General features: G+C 45.0%; 3 long non-coding RNA genes across 3 annotated transcripts; 2 read left to right on the forward strand and 1 right to left on the reverse strand.

The window, feature by feature from the left end:
* The first annotated feature begins 3,444 nt into the window (after positions 1 to 3,444).
* Positions 3,445 to 8,026, forward strand: LOC139223461 (uncharacterized). The gene is made up of 6 exons (XR_011586001.1): positions 3,445 to 3,580; positions 4,790 to 4,877; positions 5,075 to 5,263; positions 6,144 to 6,258; positions 6,808 to 7,010; positions 7,155 to 8,026. It is a non-coding gene; the product is annotated as an uncharacterized lncRNA (long non-coding RNA).
* LOC139223463 (uncharacterized) lies at positions 7,501 to 9,148 on the reverse strand. Its single transcript, XR_011586003.1, has 5 exons — positions 9,018 to 9,148; positions 8,637 to 8,788; positions 8,273 to 8,323; positions 7,771 to 7,819; positions 7,501 to 7,584 (listed from the first exon to the last, which is right to left on the reverse strand). It is a non-coding gene; the product is annotated as an uncharacterized lncRNA (long non-coding RNA).
* A 2,058-nt stretch (positions 9,149 to 11,206) lies between these two features.
* LOC139223464 (uncharacterized) lies at positions 11,207 to 11,755 on the forward strand. Its single transcript, XR_011586004.1, has 3 exons — positions 11,207 to 11,257; positions 11,472 to 11,541; positions 11,630 to 11,755. It is a non-coding gene; the product is annotated as an uncharacterized lncRNA (long non-coding RNA).
* The last annotated feature ends 4,005 nt before the right edge of the window (positions 11,756 to 15,760 follow it).

Below are 15,760 nucleotides of genomic sequence, written 5' to 3' on the forward strand. Positions count from 1 at the left end.
AAAAGCACAAAGTGCAGAGTATAAAACAAATAAAAAACATCTTCATATAAATAACATCCAGCAGCATCACACTTCTATTTAATGTCCGGCAGTGTTTAGTACAATTATGGCTCTTGGCTAGAAGCTGTTTTTAATCTGTTCGTACTTCAGTGTCCGAAAACGTCTACCAGAGGGCAAAAGTTGGAACAGTGAAAAGCCGGGGTGGGTCGCATCCCAGCCGATCTTCCGCGCCTTCCTCGGACAGCGGGAGCTGTAGACTTCCTCCAGGGAAGGTAGAGGGCAGCCGGTGATCTTCTGGGCCATGGCGATGACCCGTTGGAGCGCCTTCCTGTTTGCTGCCGGCAGCTGGAAAACCACACGCAGATGCAGTACGACGGGATGCTTTCTATGGAGCATCGGTGAAAAGACACCAGCAGTTTGTGGGAGAGATGGTTGTTCCTGAGAATCCTCAGAAAATAGAGTCTCCGCTGTACCTTTTTAATGACGGCTCTGGTGTTGGCGCTCCAGGTCAAGTCATCCTCAATGTGCACGCCCAAGAACCGGTGGCTGGAGACCCTCGGCACACAATCCCCACCAATCAATCAATCAATAGGGGCTGAATGTCTGTTTTCCTCCTCCTGAAATCTAAGACGAGCAGTGGACAAAGTCGCCAGTTTAAACCAGTCATTCCTGGCAGGGTATTAAAGACTGAACACTAGTTAGCAAGCAAAGAGGTTGAAATGGGCAACTAAAAGTGGCTGACGTAGTCCAACACCGAAACAGCTCACAGTCATGGATAAACAGTCTGAAGTCATTTGCATGTGGATGTAATCTAACTGTGTCGTTTCTTCTCAAACTGCCAGATTTGTCCACAGAGCCGTGGCTCAGGGCAGACGGGCTCTGGCTCGTGCGCTCGCTGCCCTCTGGGGCCGCTCTCCTTTGCAAGTGTGTGCTGAGAAAGGCCACTACCTCAGTCTGCAGGTGAGGGTCCACTGTGAGAGCTTCATCACAAGTCTGGAGGCGACACCGGAGTTAGTTTGAGCCTAGAGCTTAGAGAAAAGGAGGGTCAGTGGTCACTCCCAGTGCTGCTTGCCCCTGACTGTCCCATCATAGACTTGGTGTATGACAATGAACAATTTTTGTCCGTTTTTATAATTCAGGAGCACAAAGTGTTGTGGTAACAGCACCTGTGGCACAAGGAGCTCCATTATACCTCCTATAATAAATCTGTAGGGAGTAAAATCCAAAGTGGAAACTAAAGAGATAATATAAAGAGAGAACAGATGAAAAGACAAAACAGTGAAAAAGAGAACACGAGTGGAGGAACAGTGATAAATAGTGCAAGGCCAACTACAGGAGGAAAATGGAAGATCATCTTCAGCGGAGCAACACGAGGGAGGTCTGGAGAGGTCTCAAATCCATGTCAGGGCAGGAGATAAGCAGTAGGAGAGACCCTGAACCTGGAGACAGAGACTGGGCCAACAAGCTAAATCTGTTTTTCAACAGATTTGATAATGGGCCCACCCCTCCCCCTCCCTCCCCCTCCCCAGCCTGAGCACAGACCAGCCAACCCCCAGCTCCTCACCACCACCATCTCCGGGGCCCTCACCCTCCCCCTCACTTCCACAACCACCTCTGGTCCTCTCACCTCCACCCCCCCACCCCCCACCACCCCATCTCCGCCCCCTGGTGAGCCCACACATGGATCCCCTGCAGTTTGCATATCAGCCTGGAATTGGGGTGGATGACGCTGTCATCTACCTGCTGCAGAGATCCCTGTCTCACCTGGAGGGCAGTGGAAGCACTGTGAGGATCACTTTCTTTGATTTCTCCAGTGCCTTCAACACAATCCTACCTCCACTGCTCAGGGTGAAGATGGAGAGAGCGGGAGTCAGTGACCAGCTGGCTGCATGGGTCACTGACTACCTCACGGACAGACCCCAGTATGTGAGACTGCAGGACAGTGTGTCTGATGTGGTGGTTTGCAGCACAGGGGCCCCCCAGGGAACGGTACTGTCACCTTTCCTCTTCACCCTGTACACATCAGACTTCAGGTACGCTACAGACAGTTGTCACCTCCAGAAGTTCTCTGATGACACTGCCATCGTGGGGTGTGTGTCAGAGGGGAACGACTGTGAATACAGGACGGTCATCACGGACTTTGTCGACTGGTGTGGACGAAACAACCTCCTAGTCAACGCCAGCAAGACGAAAGAGATGGTGGTCGACTTCCACAAGAAACCCTCCATCACTGCACCAGTGAGCATCCAGGGACTTGGCATCGAGAGAGTGAGGACATACAAGTACCTGGGTGTTCACCTTAACAATAAACTGGACTGGACAGACAACACTGACTCTCTCTACAAGAGGGGTCAGAGTCGACTATACCTGCTGAGGAGGCTAGGATCCTTTGGAGTGAGCAGACCACTCCTGAGGACCTTCTTCGAGACTGTGGTGGCATCTGTGGTCTCATATGCAGTGGTGTGTTGGGGAGGGGGGTGCTCTGAGCGGGACAAGAACAGGCTCAACAGACTAATTAAGAGAGCCGGCTCGGTGTGTGGCTGCCCCCTGGACCCCATAGAGGTGGTGGGAGAGAGGAGGACCTTGTCCAAACTGTCCTTCATCTTGGACAACACCTCCCACCCTCTGCATCAGACTGTGGGGGCCTTAAGCAGCTCCTTCAGTCACAGACTGATACACCCCAGGTGTAAGAAGGAGCGCTTCCGCAGGTCCTTCATCCCGACTGCAGTCAGACTGTACAATGCTGCATTATAGTCTGCTGCACCAACCACCACCACCACCTGTGCACTTTACTATAACATAAACTGTACAATAATTCTCACCCCACTTCACTTCACCCTGTTGTTGTTTGTCTCTGTAATTACATTTCTTTGTGTACATAGGTTTTTACCACTGTATATATTATATTATATTCTGCTATTTAATTTTTCTAATTCTATTATATTCTGCTATTTAATTTTTCTAATTCTATTATATTCTGCTATTTAATTTTTCTAATTCTTAACTGTGTGCTTTTATTTTTCTATCTGTCCCTTTGAGCTGCTGTAACAGCAAAGTTTCCCCACTGAGGGATCAATAAATAAATATCTATCTATCTATCTATAGTTCCTCCTACAGGACACAAGGGGGCGCTGTGTCTTCAAAAATGCAAAACACGTGAAGCCAAACTTGTACCTGCTCCGTGGGATGAACTCGGCTGAGGGTCCGCGGTAGAGCGGGTCGTCCCCCCCCCTCATGTAAAAGCGCTTTGAGTAGTTGAAGTAACTAGAAAGGCGCGAGACAAATACAGACCATTTACCATTTAACTCCCTGAAATAAATGTGTTCCATTTTGCTGTGGATGATTAACACCCGTAGTTTCTACATCGACTGAGCTGCTGCTAAACTTTCCTGCTGCTAAACTTTCCTGCTGCGACGGTGCTCGTGTTGAGGAAATGACGTCAGGAGCAGGTGACGTTGAACCTGAGCGGATCGTTGGAGTGTTTTTCTGCTCGAAAAAGATGTTTGGAGGACGAAAGGAAAGGTGGAGAAGGACTCGAGGAAAACACCACGAAGACGCGGAGCTGGCTTTGGTTAATGAGGTCAGTCTGAGGCTGAGTGGCCGCACGGACAGACACATACACAACACACAGCTAGCTATTTAGCTAACGCTAGCTAACCATGCTAACAGCTGCCACATTTTACTGCTTTCTGAGGCGGATAAACAAATCAGCCAGCGGCCAAGTTCACCAGACTGATGACTAAATGTAGCTTATTATGAGAAGGAACGTGTTTTATTTTCACACCGTTACTATCAGAGGAAATCAGCACCGCCTATTGATTAGCTTCGCTACAGTGACAGACAATCAACACCAGGAAAGAAAAGCCAGCAACAGACACTAAACACTAAACTCACTATGATTTCAAGTTTGTAACTCGGTGGATGATGTTCATTTAAATAACCAAGCTGCTTGCGGTTAAATAGCAGCAGTGTTTCTAGTTTTGGCTACAACTGTCCAGTCTGGCTGTTATAAGATAAGATATTCCTTTATTTATCCCACAATGGGGAAATTTCAAGTCAGCAGCAGTTCTGATTCACACATACAAGATACAGTTCACACATACAAAGAAAGGGAATAAAAAATATAAAATATATATATGTTTACATGTACAGTATATACAAACAATAATGTATGGTGAAAGAATGATAGAATGAGGTGAGATGGAAAGGCTATTGCACATGGGGAAAATATAAAATATATAAATATATATGAAATATTGCACTTGTTCCTTTTTCTTGGTCTTTGGTCTACTGGGAGCAGATTTGGTTGTAAAGTCTGATGGCAGCAGGGAGGAAGGACCTGCGATGCCTTTCTTTGGAGCATCGTGGGTGACGAAGCCTGTCACTGATGGAGCTTTCCAGGGCTCTTACAGTCTCATGTAGGGGGTGGGAGACATTGTCCATGATTGATGACAGCTTCGCTACCATCCTCCTGTCACCCACCACCTCCACAGGATCGAGGCTGCAGCCTGGTCAGGAAGGTCCACCAGCATCTCTACTTCCTCAGGAAGCTGCGGCGCACCGGACTGGGGAGCTCAGTCCTGAGGAGCTTCTACCAACGTGAGGTGGAGAGCATCCTCTGCACCAGCATCCCTGTGTGGCACGACAGGGAGGCTCTGCAGAGAGTGGTGAAGGCTGCACAGAGTTTGTCCAAATCCTCCTCACTTTTTATTCATCGGCATCCTGCAGTTCTCCACTGTCCAGCGCTTGTATAAAATGTAATTGCTGTACGATTTTCTCCCCCTTGCAGATGCACGGACTGAAGCGACAACACGTTTGAAGAAGAGGAGCGTTCTGCAGCCACTGAGGGAACATGTGCTCTGTGCTGAAGCTCTCAGGTAGGAGATTTGTTCTCAGTGTTACCAGCAGCTCTGTTAAATGCAGATGGAACATTGAAAACACGCAGGATATTTTCAACGTATTGATTTCTTGCTTAAGAAAAAGACTTAGTGGCTCAAATGGTTGTGTAGTTTATTTCCTGAGTGCGGTTGCTGCCTGGACCCTCTCCCCATCAGCTGTGTTGTGTGTTTTAAAGCTGAAAAGCCGTCAGTGGAGCAGCGCCATGGTTCACGCCTTGGAGAGCAGCAGCAGCAGCAGCAGCAGCCCCCGGTTGGATGTCCATAGTACCCCGACACCTCGAGCACATTCCCATGAGAGTGGATGAGGAGAGCACCGTGTCCTCCAGCTGGAGTTTCAATGTGAAACTGATGACGTGCAGAACAAGGTGGGGCCCACAGGGAGCTATTTTAGCATCTTGTTCATTGTTTATTTCTACTAATACTGACTTGATATATATATAGTTAGTTATTGTTGGAGCTCGTTTGTGATCCCATTACCTGATTAAGATCAATTACTTTGTTATTTAAGCGTTTAAGCGTTTCCAAACCATCCTCCTCATCAGCTGTTTTCTTGCTGAGCTGTTCCTCAGGCTGGAGCTTGTACTTGTTCTTTTAAACCTGTTTCTTGTTCTCACTGCTCAGTCCTGACAAGAAACAGTCAACAGTCAGGATTTAATCTCTTCACCTCAGACTTTTAGCCTGAACTACATGCCTGTCCCAGCTTAAGTCTTTTACCAGGGGAGGTGGTAACATGCATAGTCTGATCACTCTAACTCCTCAGGTAGTTTGCTCTGGTTACGTGACATTTTAAAAGTCAGCTGATGATTGAAAAGCTGCTCTTGTGAAAACTCCTGTTCTTCATCTGGTTGTGGGTTCAATATCTCATCTGTTGTGGATTGTTGAAAGCTGTCGCCTGTGGGATGGATTCTGTCTCCATCATCAGTAAGAAGAGCAGATTTGCTTCTGGTAGCAGATGATAAGAGGCACATTAGAACATGCACAATACTAATGTACAATACTAATACAATACTCTAATACTTTGATCTACCTGCGGGTTTCAGGTCTTAAATGTTGCCTCTTATCATCCGCTATCAAAAGCAAATGATGATGGAGACAGAATCCATCCCACAGGCGACGGCTTTCAACAATTCACTAACAGATGAAATATTGAACCCACAACCAGATGAAGACCAGGAGTTTTCACAACTGATGTCTAGAAGTCTGAGATGAAATCCTGACTGTTTCTTTCCACACGTTTCTTGTCAGGACTGAGCGGTGAGAACAAGTACCAAGAAGTGAGGAACAGCTCAGGAGCACAGTCACATGACTTCACCTGTAGCTCAGTGAGATCAGGTGCTGACTCAGCACCCTAAGGAGAAAGGTCTGAACCCCGGCTGGGACATCGTCCCTCCTTTCCCGCCAGTACGTGTTGGGAAAGAAGCACAATTGTTATGGCGCTTTTCTATTACACAGTTTTAGCTCGACTAGGTTTGGTTGGTTTTCCATTACACCAGCGTACCACCTCAAAGTGGGCGGGGTCGTCATAGCAAGGCGCCTCCGGCCACCAACTCCGGTGGTGTAATTTGTATGCAGCACAAACACAACTAAGGACATTGAGTGTTTGGTTTGCGTGTAGCCGTTTACCTCGTTCCCAGAAATAATAAAAACGCCCGGTCTGTTTCCAGCGTTTTAAAAATGGCGGGTTTGATTCTTGTGAACGAGTCGCTCTCATGACTCATCCAGTGGCGTCACTCACTGGCTGTTGACGTCACATTTTGGGCTCGACTCAGCTCGCTTGGAACCGAGTAGGTCCTAAAATAGTACCTGGTACCAGATACTGTCTAGTGGAAAAGTGCCATTCGTAATTAGTGTGAATGCTGCAACACAGCTAACTCTTGTTGTCCGATTTATTTATTCTTCTTCCTCGCAGGTGTCGCAGCACAAATCTCCATGAAAAGAGCTGCATGTGAGCAGAGTGACAGCAGATGAGCAGCAGCTCATTAGTGACGTTTGAGCCACCAGACCAGCAGCAGCAGCAGCATTTACACTGCAATTTCTTCAGGAATTGCAATTTTTCTAGTTAATTAGTAGAGTTTGACTGTAGTGATGTGCAGAACAAAGTGCTGCGTACAGGTGAGCTATTTTTCAGTCTTTGTACGATTTGATATATTTATAATATATAAATTAAAAATATAAAGTATTGTTGGAGCTAACTTGTGATTCCATGACCTGATTAACATCTTTCACCTCTAAAGTGTTGTGCCCTCTTTATTTCAGCTGGTTTTCCCAAATGAAGATGTCAAATACAACCTGAGCACTTCTTCTAGTGCGACAGGGCTCGTGGTGCGGTGGGATAAGTCGCTGCCATACAAGGCACTGAAGAATCAGAGGTGCCAGGTTCGATCTAGTGTTTTCTACCTGCTTACAGTCCTAAAGTGAGTTTTTCTAGGGTTCACAAATGATCAATTAAACTGAATCCATGCCCAGTAAAACACAGGATTCTGCTCCAAAATTGGGTCAGTGTGAATGAGGAGGTCATGTAAAAGGCTCTGACCAGAGGTGGATTCACAGCAGTTAAGCTGATGCAAAATCACTCACAATATCAAAGACATAGGAAACAATATTAAGACAAAACCTCTTTTTATTTAAGAAAAGTGAAGGTGCTGCTTGGCTCACTGGACATCCAGCAGGACCATGGAGGCAGATCCTGAGAGACAGAAGAAGACAATGATTAAGACCAATACAAACATGTCAGAGGAGCTGCTGCTCTACTTTTACCTCAAATCAGTTTGTCTATTAACTCTTTCCATAAAGAGCAGCAGCATAAAAGTAACAAAACACAACTTGCACTTCATTTTATGTAGAAATCAGTGCTAAACTGAGGCTCTCATACAAACAGTTCTGTTTGGATCCACAGCTGATTCAGGTTCTCCTGCTGCATCCTGGGAAAACACAAAAACAGCACAAGTTTTATCAAAGAGTGACCAGACAGAAGGTTAAACTTGTGATCTGTTCATTTGGAAATTGTTCTTCATTTTAAATAAAGTTTGACGTGACAACATCCTGTGTTCATATTTACTGATTCCTCATCTCTTCCCAGCAGACACCTGGATACTTTTAGATTCTCCCTTTACAAACAAGCACCAAGAGAGAGAATTATCTACTGCAAGAATTCACAAATCTTCAATGTTTATTGGCTCCAATTCCAACATTTAGTGACATTAACATTATAGAACTGTTTTCTACCTGGAAATCATCATTAGAAAAGTGGAATAAGTAGTTCAGGAAGAAATCAGTTTGAAAACGATTGGTTTGCTTTGTGATGAGAAAATAAAAGCTCACATTTCCTGTCTAAACACATTCATCTGATATTCTAGGTAAAGTTGAGTTTTTACCACAAGCTGTTCCTGTCGCAGGTTCTTCAGCCCAGACTCAGGACACACCACCTGCAACGGAAGAGAGTTACAATAAAACTACAGCTCTTTACCCAAGTAAAAAGGAACTAAATGACATTATAGATGAAGTTCACCTGCAAAAAGACTAAATGTGACAATTAAGTTTGTGATTTCTCACTTCAAAGCTGCTGGTTGTGGTTCCCCTGATCTCAGCCACAATAAACCACTGATTTATTAATATAAACAGGCTACATGCTAATGCTACATGCTAACACTAGCCAGCATGTTAGCCACTGATTAGCCACAAGGTGAAACTGATCAGTGATTATTGACCCTGCAGTCCAGTCATTAGCAGCAAACTCACCGCAGACACTCTTACTAATTAAACAGGACTTTAAATTAACGTGACACTGAGTCTGAGCTTTAACTCTCCTGCTGCTGCAGAGTGTCTGTGTTCACTGGTCTTCTTTCTCCCTCTGAAGCAGCTGCAGGATCCATGAGGAACTTCTGGAGGTTCTAGTGCAAACACAGAACATCAGAACCATCAGCCACAATGAAACCACCAACATACCCAAAAATCACAGAGAAACTGTTGTGCCCTTATTAGCATATATATATATTACCATATATCCTCCTCAAGCAGCAGTAAAATGTAGCAGTAACATGCTAGCTAGCATTAGCTAATTAGCTAACAACTGACTACTGATTTGTTTGTGATTGTTCGGTCATTCAGCCTCAGACTGACCTCATTAACCAAAGCCAACTCCGCGTCTCCATGCTGTTTTCCTCCTCTGGTCCTCCAAAGACTTTATGAAGCAAAGTGTCTGATTCTTTGTAGCTGAAAGAGAAGAGCCGAATGGCGTCGGGAGAGCCACATCTTCAGACTTTTATTGTGATGGGCCACCATGCGGCCAATCACATGCGAGAACAGACTAGGATCATACCATTATGTGAAAGTAGGAAGGGAGACACTCAGAAGACAGGAAGTGAGGTGGTACAGTCCAGGTACAGAGCCACAGAGAGACGGATTTAAATACATAACACTTGACTTTGAGTTCAAGAAATGAGCGAAAACCGTAAAAGAAGCAGCATCAGAGAGGGAAGCTTGAAATAGTCTGTACCTCCACACAGCTCGTCCCATTTAACTCACCCGTCGCGGTGCTCTTTAGCCTGCTAACATCATCCTGTCGTACTGCATTCGCGTGTGGTGCTTGAATTACTGCATCAATGCGGCGTGGCATGGAGGCCATCAGTCTGTGGCACTGCTGAGGTGTTATGGAAGCCCAGGTTGCTTTGAGAGCGGCCTTCAGCTCGTCTGCATTGTTGGGTCTGGGGTCTCTATTCTCTCACCCCATAGATTCTCTCTTCACCTCTTGCTGTATTTGCCGGTGAAACAGAGTGACTTTGACCCCGGCGGTCGGAGCCACTTGTCCCTGCACAGCTGGGTGCTGCAGTTCTCCTGCAGGGGGGAGCAGATTTGTGGTGTTGGAGTTTACTGGCACAAAGGGGGCAGCAGACGAGGACTCTCTCTTCAGGAAAACTCAGAAACAGTTACACAAGCACCCCCACTTTACTGAAACTAATTAAACATTTGAAATGAGATCACATTTGCCAGCTAGCCTACTGAACGCCCACTATTCTACATCTTTTCAGCTATGGGCTATTCAGACTTGATGTCAGGTATACAGCTACAGCCCACTACTTTTCTATTTCATTAAACCCGTTGCAGTGACAAGACATTCATTCATTCATTCATTCCTGCAACCAGACGTGTCAAACAAGACAACAACATGAGTTCATGCTTATTTTCTATTTCATTGTGTCAGCTTGAAACCATACAGCCATGTAGTGTAGTGAACAGGAATGAGGATGGAGAATCAAAGCCCAAACAGTCCATGAACCAAGAAATGACACGTCTCCAGTGCACTTCATCTTATTGACCACTAGATGTCCTACTGGAGCGCGGTGTCATTGAAGCCTCGAGTAATTAACCATTTTTCAATTAAGTGTCGAACTTCAACAAAGCCTCGATCAGCCATCACTATGTCCTCTGTACCTGGACTGTACCACCTCACTTCCTGTCTTCAGAGCGTCTCCCCTACTACATAATGGTATGATCCTAATGTGTCCTCCCACGTGATTTGCCGCATGGTGTGTCCATCACTATAAAAGTCTGAAGGTTTGACTCACCCGGCGCCAGTCGGCTCTTCTCCTTCTGCTGCAAACACCCGGACGCTTTGCTTGGGCTCGTTTTGTGCTTCATGCAGTCCTTCGGAGGTCCAGAGGAAGAAAACATCACGGAGTTGGTTTTGGTATGCAAACAAATGGGTGTTCAGTAGCTAGCTAATTAGCTAACCATGCTAAGGTGCACAGCTGATACATTTTTCTATATTGGTGGTTTCATTGTGGCCGATGAACCTGTTTGAGAACCAAAGTACCAGATTACTGTTGTAATAAACACTGATGGTTCTAATGTTCTGTGTTTGCACTAGAACATCTAGAAGTTCCTCATCAGGCCTCTCAGCTGTTTTCTGTAACTCAGCAGCTGCAGCAGCAGGAGAGTTAAAGCTCAGGCTCAGTGTCCCGTTCATTATAGTCCTGTTTAATTGGTGAGCATCTGCAGTGAGTTTGCTGCTAATGACTGGACTGCAGGGTCAATAATCACTGATCAGTTTCACCTTGTGGCTAATCGGTGGCTAACATGCTGGCTAGTGTTAGCATGTAGCATTAGCATGTGGGCTGTTTGGAACGGGATTAAATTAGTTTAAAGACCAAAAGCTAAGCATCAAATTGGTGGTTTATTGTGGCTGAGATCAGGTGCAGCTTCATCACATTTCGCCTGTGTTTGCAGGTGAACTTCATCTATAATGTCTTATTTCCTTTTTACTTTGGTAAAGAGCTGTAGTTTTATTGTGAAAACCTCTTCCGTTGCATGTGGTGTGTCCTGAGTCTGGGCTGAAGAACCTGTGACAGGAACAGCTTGTGGTAAAAACGCTCAACTTTACCTAGAACATCACATAAATGTGTTTAGACAGGAAATGTGAGCTTTGCTAGTTTGTAAAGGGAGAATCTAAAAGTATCCAGGTGTCTGGTGGGAAGAGATGAGGAATCAGTAAATATGAACACAGGATGTTGTAACGTTAAACTTTATTTGATCAAAGAGTGACCATTTTAAAGTAATGCTGTTTGTGTCTTCCAGGATGCAGCAGGAGAACCTGAATCAGCCGTGGATCCAAACAGAAGGTCCTGTGGAAAAGTAGCAGACTGTAGTAAGTATTAATGCATTCAACATGACTCCTCTGCAGCATCTTCATGTATCAGCAAAAGAGAACTTATATTTTTTTTTTGTGTTCCCAGGATGCACCAGGAGAACCTGAATCAACCGTGGATCCAAACAGCACTGATTTCTAAATAAAGACATGTAAAATGAAGTGCAAGTTGTTGTGTTTACTTTTATGCTGCTGCAAGTTACTAGTTAATTGTCAGAAACTGGTTTGAGGTGAAAGTAGACCAGCAGCTCCTCTTCAGTCTTCCTCTGACAGGATCTGCCTCCATGTTCCTGCTGGATGTCCAGTGAGCCAAGCAGCACCTTCACTGTGTCTTGTATTTTAAATAAAAGGTTTTGACTAAATCTTGTTTCCTATGTCTTTTCTATTGGGAGTGATTTTTTTTTTTTTTTTTTTTTTTTTTTTTTTTTTTTTTTTGCCTTGGTTTAACTACACTGAAAAGGCAAAGCTGTGGATCCACCTATGGTCAGCATTTGTATAGCACCTTTCCATGACCTCCTGCCTGAGGAATGACCCACAGCTGGCCCCATTTTATTTTGGAGCAGAATCCTGAATCAATCCAGAATATTTTACTGGTCCTGGATTGCATGTAATTTGAAAGTGCTAATTTTTGAACCCAGCAATGGTGAGTTTAAGGGTAAATAAAATGCCAATTAGGAAGCAGGTAGAAAAATACCTGGTTGGAGCCTGAAAGTATTTTTTTTCTTATAAATGTAAAAAGTGCATAATGAGCAAAATGGCTGCTTTTTTTTTTTTAATGTGCTTTTTCAATAAAATGAGCTGCATACCTGACTTCACCTTGGGGAAATAAATCAGCCCTCGCAAAACACCTTCTTTAGCACTATTGCCACACACCGGGATTGAACCCAGCACCTCTGATCTTCAGTGCCTCTTCTGACTGCGACTTAACCCACTGCGCCACAGACACCTGTCACACTAGAAGATCACGGGGCGATTTTGTCATCTTCGTTTGGGAAAACCATCTCAAAAAAAGCACAACATTTTAAAAGTGAAAGATGCTAATCGCATCATGGAATCACAAACTAGCTCCAACAAGAATTTATATTTCTAATTTCTAGATTATAAACCTACCTGAGAGCTTCAGCACAGAGCACATGTTCCCTCAGTGGCTGCAGAACGCTCCTCTTCTTCAAACGTGCTGTCGCTTCAGTCCGCACATCTGCAAGTGGGAGAAAATGGTACAACAATTACACTTCATACAAGTGGTGTTTACAGTCAGCAGCAGCGCTGGAAAGTGGAGAACTGCAGGATGCCGATGAATAAAAAGTGAGGAGGATTTGGACGAACCTGAAGACTCTTCCTCTGCTCCTCAGCAGTGAACACCAGCTCACCTGAAGCATGAAAGGAAAAAGAATCAATCAATAAGTGATCAGAAGTTACAGCTGTATCACCTTCATGTTGAACAAGGCTGCACACATTTGATGTAGGAAATAAAAAAGTGGATATTTGCACTGATGACTTTTCTCTCATTTCATTCTCTTTACATTTACATTGCTGAGATACATTTTGAAACTTGCTGTTAAACTTCAGTAACTAAATATTTGGACATTAATGGTGATCACTGACATTTGAATGCAATGTGCTTAAGGAAGCACTGAGTGATCTATTTCTGATCCTAAAGGTGATCATCATCAGAAATCTGCCTACAATTACAGAAATAATAATAATTCTCTGACGACTCAGCCATCGTCGGTCTCATCAACAACAGAGACGAGGGGGAGTACAGAGAGCTGAACAAAAACTTTGTGGACTGGTGCCAGCAGAACTGCCTCCGGATTAATGCCGGAAAAACCAAAGAGCTGGTAGTGGACTTTCGTCGGCACAAAGACCCTCCCTCTCCGGTGAACATCCAGGGAACGGACATAGAGATTGTGGACTCTTACAAGTACCTGGGTGTTCACCTCAACAAGAAGCTGGACTGGACTGTTAATACTCAGGCACTCTTCAAGAAAGGCCAAAGCAGACTCCACCTGCTGCGTAGACTGAGGTCTTTCGGAGTGGCGGAGGGCCTCCTGAGGACTTTCTATGACTCTGTGGTGGCATCAGCCATCTTCTACGGTGTGGTCTGCTGGAGCAGCAGCATCACGGCAGCAGAGAAGAAGAGACTGAACAAACTGGTGGACAAAGCCAGCTCTGTCCTGGGCTGCAGCCTCGATCCTGTGGAGGTGGTGGGTGACAGGAGGATGGTAGCGAAGCTGTCATCAATCATGGACAATGTCTCCCACCCCCTACATGAGACTGTAAGAGCCCTGGAAAGCTCCATCAGTGACAGGCTTCGTCACCCACGATGCTCCAAAGAAAGGCATCGCAGGTCCTTCCTCCCTGCTGCCATCAGACTTTACAACCAAATCTGCTCCCAGTAAACCAAAGACCAAGAAAATAGTAACAAGTGCAATATTTCATATATATTTATATATTTTATATTTTCCCCATGTGCAATAGCCTTTCTATCTCACCTCATTCTATCATTCTTTCACCATACATTATTGTTTGTATATACTGTACATGTAAACATATATATATTTTATATTTTTTATTCCCTTTCTTTGTATGTGTGAACTGTATCTTGTATGTGTGAATCAGAACTGCTGCTGACTTGAAATTTCCCCATTGTGGGATAAATAAAGGAATATCTTATCTTATAACAGCCAGACTGGACAGTTGTAGCCAAAACTAGAAACACTGCTGCTATTTAACCGCAAGCAGCTTGGTTATTTAAATGAACATCATCCACCGAGTTACAAACTTGAAATCATAGTGAGTTTAGTGTTTAGTGTCTGTTGCTGGCTTTTCTTTCCTGGTGTTGATTGTCTGTCACTGTAGCGAAGCTAATCAATAGGCGGTGCTGATTTCCTCTGATAGTAACGGTGTGAAAATAAAACACGTTCCTTCTCATAATAAGCTACATTTAGTCATCAGTCTGGTGAACTTGGCCGCTGGCTGATTTGTTTATCCGCCTCAGAAAGCAGTAAAATGTGGCAGCTGTTAGCATGGTTAGCTAGCGTTAGCTAAATAGCTAGCTGTGTGTTGTGTATGTGTCTGTCCGTGCGGCCACTCAGCCTCAGACTGACCTCATTAACCAAAGCCAGCTCCGCGTCTTCGTGGTGTTTTCCTCGAGTCCTTCTCCACCTTTCCTTTCGTCCTCCAAACATCTTTTTCGAGCAGAAAAACACTCCAACGATCCGCTCAGGTTCAACGTCACCTGCTCCTGACGTCATTTCCTCAACACGAGCACCGTCGCAGCAGGAAAGTTTAGCAGCAGCTCAGTCGATGTAGAAACTACGGGTGTTAATCATCCACAGCAAAATGGAACACATTTATTTCAGGGAGTTAAATGGTAAATGGTCTGTATTTGTCTCGCGCCTTTCTAGTTACTTCAACTACTCAAAGCGCTTTTACATGAGGGGGGGGGACGACCCGCTCTACCGCGGACCCTCAGCCGAGTTCATCCCACGGAGCAGGTACAAGTTTGGCTTCACGTGTTTTGCATTTTTGAAGACACAGCGCCCCCTTGTGTCCTGTAGGAGGAACTATAGATAGATAGATAGATATTTATTTATTGATCCCTCAGTGGGGAAACTTTGCTGTTACAGCAGCTCAAAGGGACAGAAAAATTAAATAGCAGAATATAATAGAATTAGAAAAATTAAATAGCAGAATATAATATAATATATACAGTGGTAAAAACCTATGTACACAAAGAAATGTAATTACAGAGACAAACAACAACAGGGTGAAGTGAAGTGGGGTGAGAATTATTGTACAGTTTATGTTATAGTAAAGTGCACAGGTGGTGGTGGTGGTTGGTGCAGCAGACTATAATGCAGCATTGTACAGTCTGACTGCAGTCGGGATGAAGGACCTGCGGAAGCGCTCCTTCTTACACCTGGGGTGTATCAGTCTGTGACTGAAGGAGCTGCTTAAGGCCCCCACAGTCTGATGCAGAGGGTGGGAGGTGTTGTCCAAGATGGAGGACAGTTTGGACAAGGTCCTCCTCTCTCCCACCACCTCTATGGGGTCCAGGGGGCAGCCACAGACCGAGCCGGCTCTCTTAATTAGTCTGTTGAGCCTGTTCTTGTCCCGCTCAGAGCACCCCCCTCCCCAACACACCACTGCATATGAGACCACAGATGCCACCACAGTCTCGAAGAAGGTCCTCAGGAGTGGTCTGCTCACTCCA

Source organism: Pempheris klunzingeri, chromosome 24 (genome assembly GCF_042242105.1).
Source record: "Pempheris klunzingeri isolate RE-2024b chromosome 24, fPemKlu1.hap1, whole genome shotgun sequence".
Taxonomy (NCBI): Eukaryota; Metazoa; Chordata; class Actinopteri; order Acropomatiformes; family Pempheridae; genus Pempheris; species Pempheris klunzingeri.